The 13,301-nt window shown below is 36.8% G+C and overlaps 1 long non-coding RNA gene across 1 annotated transcript in view; it reads right to left on the bottom strand.

Annotated features, from left to right (window-relative positions):
* Window positions 1–10,559: 10,559 nt before the first annotated feature.
* Window positions 10,560–13,301, bottom strand: part of LOC134731645 (uncharacterized) — a 56,751-nt gene continuing 54,009 nt past the window's right edge. Inside the window, exon 3 of the long non-coding RNA XR_010114095.1 lies at window positions 10,560–13,244. This is a non-coding gene — a long non-coding RNA (uncharacterized lncRNA). The remainder of the gene's footprint in view (window positions 13,245–13,301) is intronic.

A 13,301-nucleotide genomic window follows, 5' to 3' on the forward strand; every position in this document is an offset into this window, starting at 1 on the left:
ATTTATAAACAAAATTAGCTCACGCTTCTGAAGGCTGTACAAGCATGGAGCCAGCATCTGCTTGGTGCCTGAGGAGGCCTCAGTTAGCTGTTACTCATGGCAGAAGGTGGAAGATGAAGTGAAGGGTAGGCAGGTCACACGGCCAGAGCAGGAGCAAGAGAGAGAGTGGGTGGGGAGGTGCATACACTTTTAAACAACCAGATTTCACAAAAACTCACTTGCCGTGGCAAGGACAGCACCTAACTATGAGGGATCCAAACCCATGACCCAGACATCTCTCACCTGGCCCCACCTCCAACATTGGAGATTACATTTCAATGTGAGATTTGGGTGGGGACAAATATTCAATCTATACCAAAGAGATAAAGAGCCACTAAGAATAAAATAGAACATTAATAGCAATATAGCAATATACTATAATAAAAGTAATGTGAATGTGGTCTCTCTCCCTCTCTCTCTCAGAATATCTTATTATACTGTACTTACCTATATTTGGACCCCCAGTTGACTGAGGGTAACCGAAACCATGGAAAGGAAAAGTGTGGATAAGATGAGACTACTAGATATAATACTGGGAGTTTATAAGTTCAATGGAGAAGAATAAACAGGGCAAACGACTTGAGAATAAGTTGGAAGGATGCTATTTAAATTAAGGATTATTTGTAAAAATCTCTTTGCTAAAGTGACATTTGAGCAGGGACCAAAATTAAGTGAGCCATTTATGAAAGCATTTGAGGAAGGAGGAAGAAGTAAGTGTAATGGTCCTGAATGGAGCATGTGTGGTGTTTTCAAATAGCAGCAAACAGGCTATTATGGCTGCAGCTGAATGAACAATGATGAGAATGGAAGTAGCTGGGATCCCAAAGGCTGGCATGAAGAAGCAGAACATGGAGAAATGAACAGATCATGTAGAACACAGTACACATGATGCATTTGAGCCTGAGTGAGGCCAGAAGTCATTGCAAAATCATGAGCAGAGAAGTGACAAGGTGTGATCTATGTTTTGGGGAGATCAGTTGGGCTATTCATAAAAAATAGACTGGCAGTAAGCAGAGTAGAAGCTGAGAAGCTGGGAGTTCATTTAGCAGGTATTCCCAGATTTGTTCCTGCTTTGGGGGTTTCTGCAGGCTACCTCTACTCAGGATGCTATCTCCCCATTCTTCAAGTCTGAATTCTCAGTCATTAAATTTTGACTCGAATGTTATCTTGTTAGAAATGTCCAACAATGATAGACTGGATTAAGAAAATGTGGCCATATATACCATGGAATACTATGCGGCCATAAAAAAGGATGAGTCCATGTCCTTTGCAGGGACATGGATGACGCTGGAAACCATCATTCTCAGCAAACTATCACAAGGACAAAAAACAAAACACCACATATTCTCACTCACAGGTGGGAACTGAACAATGAGAGCACTTGGACACAGGAAGGGGAACATCACACACCAGGGCCTGTTGTGGGGTGGTGGGAGGCGGGGAGGGATAGCACTAGGAGATATACCTGATGTTAAATGACAAGTTAATGGGTGCAGCACACCAACATGGCACATGGATACATATGTAACAAACCTGCACGTTGTGCACATGTACCCTAAAACTTAAAGTATAATTTAAAAAAAAAAGGCTGGGCGTGGTGGCTCACGCTTGTAATCCCAGCACTTTGGGAGGCCGAGGCGGGCGGATCACGAGGTCAGGAGATCGAGACCACGGTGAAACCCCGTCTCTACTAAAAATACAAAAAAAAAAAATTAGCCAGGCGTGGTGGCGGGCACCTGTAGTCCCAGCTACTCGGAGAGGCTGAGGCAGGAGAATGGCGTGAACCCGGGAGGCGGAGCTTGCAGTGAGCTGAGATTGCGCCACTGCACTCCAGCCTGGGCGACAGAGTGAGACTCCATCTCAAAAAAAAAAAAAAAAAAAAGAAGAAAATCCTTCCCAGACCACCCTTTCTAAACTTTTTCTTTCATGAATACATTTTCTTCATAAGCTGATTATTATCTAAAATTATTAATTTTTTGCTTCTTTGTTAATTGAATATTTTCTCTACTAGACCAAGAAAACTGGCATTTTTCAGCCATTGGATTCCACATTTCCTAAAAGTATAACTAAAACATGATAGGTGCTCAAGTTATATTTCATGATAAAAGAATAAATATCATGCATAATAAAATTATTTGAAGAGGAAAGTTTAACAAATCCATAATATATTAATGAAAAAGAATCCCTGTCTAAAGCTTAGTCAGGTTCTTCTGAGTCTTCTTTTTGACTAGGCCTCAACCTTGGCTCTCATGCCTGCTGGGCCTGTAGCCCAGTCTTAGCAAGAATTCTGCTAAGTTAGTTTAGAAAGAATCTTCTACCCTTGGTCACTCTCAAAATCTAATTGAATTTCTTATTTCCCACTCTCGACATCTGATCACACTCACCGGCCTAAAGCAAAAATTATTCAATTTGTTTTGGCAAGAATTCTCATACCTCGATGTTTCTTTTTGTTAATTTTCTATCTGCCAACCCCTTCCCAACTCTGGCTTCTTGGCTATAAATCATCATTTACCCTCGTTGTATTTGGAGTCTTGCCTTATCTTTCATTACAATACTCAGTTTTAATAGTCTTCAATAGTCTTTCTGCTAGAATAATATTTTCTTTTACACTTATACAATCAAATACCTAAGTTGAAAATTGTTGCTATTTATGCATGTTTGCATTGCTCCAATTATTTCACTATTATTCATAACTTCGGTATAAAGACATTTCTGCTGATATAATTAAAAGTTGTTATTTTGTTATTCAATATACATAATGGATTCTGAAGTGTCATTGGGGCAAGCTCATCTATTCAAACTAATCATTCTGTTAAAAACAAATAGAATGTCAGTTTAAATATTAAAACAAAAAACACAAGAAACAAAACTTCATATAAACATCAAAATTCTGATAACTTAATAAAGAGTTACAAGGCCAAAATCAAAGAGAAAAAAGAGAACTCAAAAGGTTAAGGTGAGCTTTGATAGCTGCTTTTGTCACGCTTTAGCCTAAACAGGATGCAAATTTGAAATTTGCTTAAAAAAAAAAAACTGCCCCATTCTACATTTACATTGAAAAATGTAATGAGAGATCAATAAGCCAATTAGAAAATAATAAAAAAATTGTCAGACTTTAATATATAAAACAACAAACAAAGGGTACAAAATCTTTGCTATAGCAATGTGTATATATATATATATACACACACACACACATGCACACACATACACACACAGGCTCAACTTCAAATACAACAAGGGTAAGTGATGATTTATAGCCAAGAAGCCAGAGAGAGTGGGGAAGGAGTTGATAGATAGTGGTTGAAAAGTCTCCTCTTATAGTTTACCCTTGAACAATGCGGGGGTTAGGGGTGCTGACTCATGCAGTTGAAAATCCATGTATAACTTTTGACTCCCCAAAACCTTTACTACTAATAGCCTACTGTTGACCAGAAGCCCTACTGATTAACATAAACAATTAACACATATTTTGTATGCTATATGCATAATACGTTGTATGCTTATAATCCAGTAAGGTAGAGAAAAGAAAATGTTATTAAGAAAATCATAAGGAAGAGAAAATATATTTACTGTTCATTTAGTGGAAGTGGATCATCATAACGGTCTTCATCTTTATCTCCTTCCTCTTGGTCTAATTCTTTCTCTTTCCATTTTTATTCTAGAACATTAGTTTTAAAAGACATTAATTGTTGCTCTGAGATAAAGATTTTATAGGTAAATAGGATTTGAAAATACCGCCTGTTTCATTTTCTCAGCAATAAACAATGCAATTTTGCATATTAAATGTGAGGAATTAGTAATAAAATTAAATTTAAAATTTATTTCACTTTTAACCTATTTTGCTCAATATATATTAATAGCTTCTCAAGAAATATAATCTGCTTTACTTGCAAGTGCAGAAAATGTTTATTAAAATTATTTTCATCCTTCAGAGTCTCTATTACAGTTATAGAAATTGAATTGACATATCAAATCAAATAAGTGGATTTGAATTCCCAGGACCTAGGACAGTGATTTGTACACGGTAGATACTCAATAAATAATTTAATTGAATTTTATGAATCACATTGTGGCATAAGAAATTATGAAGTTATGTATAATAAGAAAATGTATGTATTTGTGTGTGTGTATATATACATATATAGATATATATCTAATTAATTAATTAATTTATTTATTTAGTGAGACTGGGTCTCAGTCTGTCACCTGGGATAAAGTGGCGTGTTGTGATCATGGCTTTCTACAGCCTCTAACTCCAGTGCTCAAGTGATCCTCCCACCTCAGCCTCTCAAGTAGCTGAAAATATAGGCATGCACCACCATGACGAGGTAATTTTTTTTTTTTTTCTGTGGAGTGGGTCTCACTATGTCATGCAGGCTGGCCTTGTGCTGGTCTCAAGTGATCCTCCTGTTTCCCAAAGTGCTGGGATTACAGGCATGTGCCCAGCCCATAAGAAGTATTTATTTTCCTCACAAAATCTGATTGTATTACATCTGCCATTTGCACATGCCATGCCACTGTGCATACCGATGACAGAATTACCATGTTCTAGAACTTCAGTCATAGGCAAGATATTTTTTGAGATTGCCTTATAATAACATTGTATACATTTTCATTTTTAAACAATCAACATAGCAGGCTAATTAGCTTGCCCATTTTTTTTAAAGAAAGAATTTTTTAAAGGTTACTTTTGTATAGACTTTTATAAGACATCGAAATAACAGAGATAAATGCCAAATAACAGGAAGAGAAACTAATTCTATGAAAAATCTCAGAAAACAATATGGATGATACCAGGAAAATATCCATATTAACCATGCTTATTTTTAAAAAAAATTATGTGCAGTAAGAGAACAAGACAAAAAAATGAAACCAAGAGAAAAGAAGGAAAGAAGGGAAAAAATGTGTATATCAGCAATTCTTCCAGGCATTTTCAGCATTTTAGTTTGTGTTATTTTTCAAGTTCTGCACATATTAAGTATCATCATGACCCAATGAAGACATTGATACATGGAAAGCTTAAGCTTAAATAAATATTTTCTCTCTCTCTCTTTTTTTTTTTTTTTTTTTTTTTGAGACAGAGTCTCACTCTGTCACCCAGGCTGGAGTGCAGTGGCATGATCTTGGCTCACTGAAGCCTCCACCTCCTGGGTTCAAATGATTCTCTGCCTCAGCCTCCTGAGTAGCTGGGACTACAGGCACCCGATGCCACGCCCGGCTAGTTTTTGCATTTTTTGGTAGAGAGGGGTTTCTCCATGTTGGTCAGGCTGGTCTCAAACTCCTGACGTCATGATCTGCCCGCCTTGGCCTCCCTAAGTGCTGAGATTACAGGCGTGAGCAACTGCGCTCGGACTAAAGAAAAATTTTCAAGGACCTATCCTAGTATGAAGCACTTGCAAAGGTCTTTAAATAGTTATCTTTAATTCAAATGTATGTATTAATGTATATCTTTCTCTATATATCTGTGTGCAATTACATTGTGTTATGATATTGATGGGAATGCTGAGGCCAGGCTTGTGGGCTTGTTACCCGTGGTAGTGCTTACAAGGCTTGGCTGAACCCCTACCCCACTGTTTTTGCTCAATACAATGCCTACATGATTTAACTGGATCCATATAATGCCTAAGTGACTTAGCAGGACGCCTACCCTGCCTGTGTTGCCCAAGGCAGTGTCTAAGGGACAGCTAAATTTCTACTCAGCTTTAACTCTGCTTCATTTTGAGAATCAGCATGTCTGAGACCGTAAGTTTCTTCCTAGGACTAAATCAACTGAAGTTGGCAGAATCCACAGTGGCAGCTTGACCTCTGAAGAACCTCTAGCTTCATTTCACTTTCCATGATAAATGACAATGACAGTTGACAATTGCCATGACAATGACTAGAAGAGACCCAAAAAGGACAGAAAAGAGGTGGTTCCTTAATTCTAAGAAAATCTCTGTCTCTTTTTAAGAAAAACATGAATATTTCTCCCCTGCCTCTTAATGCCTAGCCCCATCATTGAATATACTCTATATTTGTAAATTCCCTCTTCCCAAGAGCTGAGAAATTGATTCGTGAGCTACACTCCCACTTCTCCCATTCTGTGACCATTGAATAAAATTTGCACTGCTTGACACTCACTTTGGTTTTGCATATTGGCTTTGTGAAACTGGATGGAAAAGAGCTCCCTTTTTGGAGTAACCAGGACCCCCAGTAACAGATTCACTTGAACCAAAATATGTAAAGTCTGCAAATTGTATGTACTAACTTTTATGCTTCCTATTATAAGTGGTATTATGATGCTTATAAAGCTATTTCAGTGTATATATTTTTTTCCAATAGTAAAAGCTAAAGGACAATTTTCCATTTCAAGCAAATATTAAATACTATCATTCTGTCACATGTTTTTGTCATCATATCATCATCATTATAATCATTATCATTATTTTAATGATCATTGCTATTATTATTTTATTTCAGTTCTAGATGTAAACTAGTAAATGTAGTTCTTTAACTTTTTATGATTTTGTAATTACAGATATAAATCGAATATGTGAAAATAATCCTTTCTCTAATAAGCAAGTAGTATCAGTCTTAACGTTCTATGAATCTTTGACTTTATCTATTTCTAAATGAATGTGTTTGTTGAATAGCAGTTTTTAAAGATATTACTTTTTGCTCAGAGACAAAAGGTTTCCAATATAATAAATGAGAAATTCCACAATCTACATTTCTCAAATTAGTAAGGATAATTTCTTCTTGAATTCTGGTAGATTTAGGAGACTTTTTTTTTATTATTGAATTTATCTTGGTCTCACACTGAATTTTTTCTTTTTTTCTCTCTCTTTCTTTTTTTTTTAGAGACTGAGTCTCATGCTGTTTCCCAGAATGGAGTATTGTGGCGTGATCATGACTCACTGCAGCCCTCACCTCTTGGTCTCAAGCCATCTTCTTGTCTGAATCTTCTGAGTAACTGGGACTACAGGTATGTGCCACTACATCCTGTTAACTTTAAACATTTTTTGTAAACTTTAAACATTTTAAACACCTCGCTGTTTTTCCCAGGTGGCCTCAGACTCCTGGCCTCAAGTGGTCCTCCTGCCTTGGCCTCCCAAAGTGCTGGGATTATAGCGGTAAAGCATTGGCCCTCAATGTTTTCTTAATAAGGAACATTGTTAAAGACATACTTAAATGTTATGTAATTTTTAACTCATCAAAAGTTTGATTTTGTGTGCTAACATATATTATTTTCTCTCATTTGTTTTATGCTAAACAACACTTATTTTAGTATAGGCAGTGTTCAAGGTGTGTAATCAATTTCATTTTGGCCATGGTAAATAGCTGAGACCTCAGTTCACCTCAACAAAATTTTCACTGCAATTTGCCCTTAAGCTGAATACTAATAACAACTAAACACAACACTCTGTCTCTGGGAGAAACGATAAAAATTGTGTTAATGTATTTAAGAATGTGATTTCAGCCCTCACTGCTCCTGGTTGTTAATGAAACATAATTCCTACATATAGCAAATTGCCTTTCTCTAATCTTACCTTGAAAGTGAAATAATAAATAATTTCACTATGCCATCATTGTCTATTCTTTTTCTTTTTTTTTTTTCTTTTTCTTATTTTTGAGACGGAGTCTCACGCTGTCACCCAGGCTGGAGTGCAGTGGCGCGATCTCGGCTCACTGCAAGCTCTGCCTCCCGGGTTCCCGCCATTCTCCTGCATCAGCCTCCCGAGTAGCTGGGACTACAGACGCCCGCCACCACGCCCGGCTAATTTTTTGTATCTTGAGTAGAGACAGGGTTTCACCGTGTTAGCCAGGATGGTCTCCACCCGCCTTGGCCTCCCAAAGTGCTGGGATTACAGGCGTGAGCCACCGCGCCCGGCCCATCATTGTCTATTCTTTATCCACATTTTAATTTCAAAATTGGACTCTAATCTTTGAATTATTTTCTGTGCTGTGGACAGAAAAAGTGCAGGTACTTTTTAATACATTGATATTCATGCATTAGTACTGAATACTACTTGTATAGAAGTAAATGAACAAGATGAGTTTTCTTTGGTACACTAAGGAATATATATTTTCTTAGAATTTTCAAAATGTTTTTGTTGTTATTCATATTGTAGGTTTCACATACTGGTGGTTAAGGGTAAACTTGTCAATAATATGAATCCTAGAATGATAAATAGAATGTGCTTTATTATTTCTTGTAAGGCGTTTTGCAATTATTCCATCAAGATCTCCACAATACCATCTTTAAAAATCTAAGGTCTAATTTTTCACTATTTTTCACTGGACAATAAGGTATTTTACCCTTCAACAAGTGTTTATTGAAATTTCTTTGTGCAAATACATATATAGAAGAACATTTATGAAATTACATGATATACAAAATAAAGAAGCATTTCTGCAGAATGTGACTTTTTTTGCCATAGCCAAAGCTTCTCCACATAAGCACACATATACACAAATTATTGAATCAAAAATTCAGAATATACTAAATACTATATTTACCTTTGAAAATCCAAAGGTATATTGTACATTTAAAACTTATTTACTGCATCCAAATTTTTCCACATTGCCCGACATTGGTCATATTTACTCTAGCTCATATAAACATAAATGCAAAATGCTGTTCTAGATAATAGAGAATCACTAAAGTTTTTGGAATCTGTAAGGACAAGGACCTTACCTATGTGCATCCCAGTATGTAGTGCATTGTCTTGCATATTAAAGTTGGTCTATATATTTGTTGAACAAATGTGTGAAAGGAGTAATCAAACATCAGCTTTGCTTCAGAAAAATTAATCTTCTAACAACGTGTGTATCTGAGTGAAGTAGGGAAAATTTGAAGTAGAGAACTTAGGCAGGAAGCTATTACAGCTGTTAAGACAGATGCTATGAAATCACCTAAACGTTCTGCATATTTTTAATGTAATGCTGACTCCGTTTAGCTGCATAAGTATCAAAAGTCCATAATAATGCAGATTCAATTTATGTTTTGAGTTTTGGTCTTTGTGCTAATAGTTTAATAAACACGTTTGAAATGTTGTTCTGATACTTCAGGTGCAGTTTGTTGGATTCATATATTATGCAGTTGTTTTCAGCTTCTCCATTAATACCACCAATGAGCCATACCTAATGCTACAGACAAAACAAGACGACCGAAGAGCATGTACTCAATCAGTGTCAGCCATTCTCACTGGAATTCTGTTATGCTACAATAAACAGGTGAGACAACCCTAAGTAAATACTAAATGACAAGTTAATGTGGGAAAATTGGAGGCAAAGTGGAGTGAAAAAAAAATCACCGAAGTGCAAATACAAAATTAAGCCAAACTACTTATTATGTTGCAAAATTTTTCTACTTTAAACATCCTTTTATGTTAGCCTAGCGAGATCACATTCTTCCTCTAAACTGAAGCTCAAATCCTGCTTCTTTCAAGATTTCTTTTCAAATATCTGCTATTGGAGTGTGCCTTTTTCCAATTAACTCACCCCAAAACTTTTTATTAAGCACCTACTATATGCCAGATATTATTCTACATGCTGAGGATACAGCAGTGAATAAAATTGAGCAAGAATCTGATATGATGGAACTTATATTCTAGCATGAAAGGCAGAAAATAAACAGCAATAAGGTTTGCCAAGTAGTGGTAAGACCAATGGAGAAAAATAATAACAAGGTAAGTGGATAAACCATATCGCAAAAATTATGACTGTTGGTGTCATAAGCATTTTTATTTATGTCATCCCTTTAGTGGATTAATTGTAATAAAAATTCTGACTCAATATTTTGATCTTTGACCTCAGACAACTTTGAGCCTCAAGCCCCTTTCTCTCCTCTGCTCCACATCTGGAAAAGATGATATGAAAACCCAGGTGTTCTTCTTTTGGCACCAGTGGGAGTTTCAAATCATGAAAGAAATTTGGCTAAAATTCTATTAACCTACAGGTAGGTTAATAGGTATTGATTCACCAGGATATATTTGAGCTCACTTTTTTAAAAAAATAGCACTGATAAGCATGAAAATATGTCAGTTTATTTTAACTACAAAAGTGTGTTAGTAAATAATCAAATTTTTTCAAGCATCTAGGGTTTTGATTTATTTATTTGACTAAGGGTTGACAATTTTATCTAAAATATAGTCTTCCTAGCATTTAAGTTATTTGGTTTCCTACATAGAGATTCATTCCTATGAATAAATCTTAATATTTTCATGTGAAGATGTTTCACTGATATTTTCATGTGGAGATATTTCCCTCATTCTGATGAAAGAATTGAAGGATAGACAAGATCTACTTTATTTTACCATGAAAATTTGCAGTGAATAATATGTTAATTATTAAAACTTGCTTTTTAATGAGTACGCTTTTACTCCGAGAACAGTATGAGGAACTTAGCACAAGCAATCTCTTTAAGTCCTTAGAACAGTCTATGAGGAATTGCTCTCATTTTCTTGAGAAGGAAATTGAGGCTTTTAAAATTAAATCATTTATCTGTTTCTTCAGATCATGTGCTGGAACTGAGATTTGCACCAAATTCAGTCAGGATAAGCAATCATTTATGTTGGTTATTTAAATATTGACTTTCTTAATTTTAAATGACCCTGTTTTAGATGCTGACCCTGAGACAAGGATTTGAGGGCTAGCAGTGTATTTGGGCAGTGTGGTGTGGTATGACGCCAGGACCCTGAAAGCAGGGCCTTTGTCCCAGAATAGTATCTCTGGGTACCCTGTGTTTTGGATGGCTTTTCTCAATTTTTGTAAGTCTCCTTTCGGTGGCTGAGACCAGCCAGGGCCAGCAGTGCCATCTTGTCAGAGCTCCATATGCTCACTGCTCTGGGACCAAAAATGTCTTCCTTCAAAGTTTAAATCTTGTTGGCACTGGCAGTACCATCGCAACGGTGTGTCCTGAACTTCCACTGTGAATTTTACAAGTTAAGGTTCCTATTTTTTTTTTTTTCTTTTGGAGAGCTTCGCAACCACTAACTCCCTATGTGGCATTTACCAGATGTCCTGAGATGCTCTGAGACTCCCTCATGTGGCTGTCTCAGGCACCTGGTTTCAGGAGAACAGTCTGGTGACCAGACTGACTTTGCTGGCCGACATTATGTTCCTATCCCGTTATAGCATGAGACTGAATAAGTAGACCAGTGTTGAAATGCTGGTCTTGGGCTACTGATACTCATATGGAAGAAAAGTTACATTAAGGGCCAAATTTTGTGCTTCAGCTCTGTTTGGGTCCATTTGTCAGCTGTTACCTGTGACTGCTCTGAACATGATGCCACCTCCACCTACAACATTTGAGTTCAGTTGGTGTGGTAACAAGTATGATTTTTCCTGTGGTCCCCTTACCATGGGTACCCAGTACAGTCACACCACCCCCTCTGCAAGTTTTTTACCTTATGTCAGGGAGTCCTTCAAGATTATGGCACTCAATCCAATGGGCATTTTCAATCAATCTCTCCTCTTGATTCTGGTCAATATGGTGATAGCATGTTCTTCCTGGAAAGTCTTACAATATCCCGAATTAGGGATGGATATTCTTTGCATAAATGGGACGACACTTCTTGCTCCATTGATGGGCTCCTTGTCTATGCTCTTCTGTAATGCCAGTGCGTAGCAGGCAGAGGACTGAGCAACTATAAGGTCTAGGAGAACAGAGACTTTTTCTGCCCTGTTTCATACCGTCCTGTTTCATCAACATTGAGAAAAGTACCTGACACACAGTAGTGGTTTAATAAATGTTCATTGAACAAAAGAATTAATGAATTTTACTCAACTTGTGTTCAGTTCACATTAATTGTGCTTCATGAAATATTTTCTGTCTTGTCTGCTGTTATGTTTACCTTTCTGTGTGCTCTTCTTTGTACCCCTTATTCTTTTTTTTTTTTTTTAAAATGGAGTGTCACTCTGTCACCAGGCTGGAGTGCAGTGGCATGATCTCGGCTCACTGAAACCTCTGCCTCCCAGGTTCAAGCGATCCTCCTGCCTTAGCCTCTCAAGTAACTGGGACTACAGGTGCGCACCACCATGCCCAGCTAATTTTTGTATTTTTAGTAGAGACAGGGTTTCACCATGTTGGCCAGGTTGGTCTTGATCTCTTGACCTCGTGATCCGCCTGTCTTGGGTTCCCAAAGTGCTGGGATTACAGGCGTGAGCCACTGCGCCTGGCCTGTAACTCTTAAACATTCTTTTGTCCCAGTTGCATTTTCCATTTCTTAGTCTAGATGTTCACCTTGAATGGGCTCTTGTACTGATCTGTGTACAACTACTTAACATCTACAACATGATAACTCTGAAATGTGATTTCCAACACAAAGCTTTCTTTTAAACTGCAGACTGTATGTGAGAGATACCGCCACCCAGATATCCCATGATACCTCATTCCAATACATTCAAAACTTAACTCCTTCTCTTCCTACCCCCAACTTCTAATTTTCCTGTTCCCCCTTTGTGAAATAGCTACTCACCAAGTTTTTTGCCTATAAATAAAGAGGAAACAATGGAGCGTATCTCACTAATAAACTATGTACCGAATAAAAGAAGTACATAAAATAAGATGTAGAAAAAAAACTCTAATATGATGATAATAAAGTCTTCTGAATACTGTGAGGAAATAAGTGGACTTGTGTGATACAGGCCTTTCCTCTTGTACTTTGGCTTTAAATTCGAGCTGAGACCATAAAAATGATAAGAAATTGTAAGATTTAAGGTGAAATGTCTAATGAAAGGAAAACCAATTAATTCAGGGCTACTTAGCACACATTTCATTGTGTGATACAATTTGCTCTTTTCTCCTTTCATCAAAATTATATTTTACAGTCCAGGAAAATCTTAAAATATTAAATTGAATTTGATTTAATTCAATTAAACAAATAGTTATCTTCCCGTTATCTTCTAGGTACTTTCCTATTACATGTGAATAATATAGTAATCAAGACAGACATAGCCCTTACACTTATTGAAAATGCTAGTGTTAGCAATGATTTAGCATTACTATTTCTGTGAGTTCAAACAATGTAATCAAGAATCTTCCCTTTCCCTCTTTTATCTGTGCTTTCCTTTTGATGACTATGCATGAAACAGTCAATGTGGCTGGGAAGAACGTGCTCTTACTGGCCAGGTTCAGATCGTTTTCTCATGCCTGGAACCTGTAGTTGGCGTCAATCCCACACAAATCACATGGACAGAGAATACGCAAGAGATAATTTCTAAAGAAAAAAAAAGAGTGTCTATTAGTGGGAGTGGAACTCTCTTTTGGTAAAAGC

Source organism: Symphalangus syndactylus, chromosome 10 (assembly GCF_028878055.3).
Source record: "Symphalangus syndactylus isolate Jambi chromosome 10, NHGRI_mSymSyn1-v2.1_pri, whole genome shotgun sequence".
In the NCBI taxonomy this organism is placed as follows: Eukaryota; Metazoa; Chordata; class Mammalia; order Primates; family Hylobatidae; genus Symphalangus; species Symphalangus syndactylus.